Source organism: Myotis davidii, unplaced genomic scaffold, assembly GCF_000327345.1.
Source record: "Myotis davidii unplaced genomic scaffold, ASM32734v1 scaffold1205, whole genome shotgun sequence".
NCBI classification, from domain to species: domain Eukaryota; kingdom Metazoa; phylum Chordata; class Mammalia; order Chiroptera; family Vespertilionidae; genus Myotis; species Myotis davidii.
Window position 1 is genome coordinate 118414 of NW_006295739.1, and position 2278 is coordinate 120691.

Consider the following 2278-nt stretch of genomic DNA (forward strand, 5'->3'; position numbering starts at 1 on the left):
GGGGTGTGTGCTTGAGGCAATCCATCGATGTTTCTTTCTCACACTGATGTTTCTCATTCTCCCTCCACCGCTCCCTTCCTCTCTCTCAAATCAATAAAAATATATATTTGGGTGAGGATTAAAAACAAAACAAAACAAAAAAACAGAGAGAGCCCTGATCAGTATGGCTCAGTGGTTAGAGCGTCGGCCTGCGGACTCAAGGGTCCCAGGTTCGATTCTGGTCAAGGGCATGTACCTGGGTTGCGGGCACATCCCCAGTAGGGGGCATGCAGGAGGCAGCTGATCGATGTTTCTCTCTCATCGATGTTTCTAACTCTCTATCCCTCTCCCTTCCTCTCTGTAAAAAATCAACAAAATATATTTTAACAACAACAACAAAAAACACAGAGAGAGATCACACACTACGATCAAGTGGGGTTTATTGCTGGGATGCAAAGATGGTTCAATATATGCAAATCAATTAACATGATACCACATAAGCAAAACTGTATGATCATATCCATAGAGGCAGAAAAAGCACTTGACAAGATCCAACATCCTTACATATATAAACATTTCTTAACTTTGGAGAGAAGGAGCGGGAGAGGGAGAAACATTGTTCGGTTGCCTCCCCGTATGCACCCTGACTGGGGATCAAACCCACAACCTGGATATGTGCCCTGATCAGAATCGAGTTAGTGACCTTTTGATTGGCCCGACAACACTCAACCAACTGAGCCACACCAACCAGAGCCCAACATCTGGTAGAGTGGGAACAGAAGGAACATAATGCAACATAATGAAGGCCAACCCACAGGTAACATCATACTCATGGGGAGGTCATCAAAATCAGAAAGGAAGAAGTAAAACAGACATTATTTGCAGATGACATGATACTATACATGGACAACCCTAAAGAATCCACCAAAAAAATCTATCAGAACTGACAAATTCAGAAAAGCAGTGGGATGCAAAATGAATATTCAGAAACGAGGTGCATTTTATACCAATAACATACTATCAGAAAGAGAAACTAAACTTAGAAACATGCAAAAAAAACCCCCAAAAAACAAAAAAACAAAACAAACCAGAAACTACTCTCTTATACCATATAGAAGAATAAACTCAAAATTGATTAAAGAACATTTTAAATGTAAGACCCCAAACCAAAAAACTCCTAGAAGAAAACATAGGCAGTAAACTCTCTGATATTCCTCTTAAAGAGTTTTTGCACAGCAAAGAAACCATCAACAAAAGAAAAAACCAATCTATTAAGAAAATATTCCTGCCGAAACCGGTTTGGCTCAGTGGATAGAGTGTCGGCCTGCGGACTGACAGGTCCCAGGTTCGATTCCGGTCAAGGGCATGTACCTTGGTTGCGGGCACATCCCCAGTAGGGAGTGTGTGGGAGGCAGCTGATGGATGTTTCTCTCTCATCAAAGTTTCTTACTCTCTCTCTCTCTCCCTTCCTCTCTGTAAAAAATCAATAAAATATATTTTTTTAAAAAAAGAAAATATTCCTCAATATCACATTAGGGGTTGAAAGGCAAAATATGTAAGGAACTCAAAAACTTAACACCAAAAAAAACAAAAACCAAAACCAGCAATGCAATTAAAAAATGGGCAGAGCACCTGAAGAGACATTGCTCCAAAGATGACATACAGAGGACCAACAGACATATGAAGCGACAATCGCTGTCGCTAATCCACAGAGAAATGCAGTTTAAAACTATAACGAGGTATCACCCCACATCTCTGAGAATGGCTATCATCAAGAAATCCACAGCCCTGGCCGGTGTGGCTCAGCGGGATGGACATCCTCCTGTGCAGGGAAAGGCTGCCCGTTCACAGTTCACTTCCGGGTCAGGGCACATGCCCGGGCTGGGGGGTGTGTGGGAGACAGCTGTTCCATGTTTCTCTCACTAAAATCAGTTACACACACAGACACACGTGTGTGTGTTCATTTTTAGTGCGTGTGTGTGTGTTTTAAAAATGAACATCAATAAACAGATCTTTTCAAAAATCCTCAGTTCTGGATCTGGAACTTACCCTCGCTTTCCTCACCTTCCTTTAAAAAAAAAACACACACACACACACAAAAATGAAATCTTACTAGACGCAAAGACAAATACTAATGATTTCACTTTCACGTGGACTCCAAACAACAAATGAACACACAAAACAGAAAAAACCTCATAGGGACACTGCACATTTTGATGGATGCTAGATGGAAGGGGGATTGGGGGACTAGGTGAACAGGGGAAAGGGATTAAGAAATACAAACTGGCCCCAGCTGGTT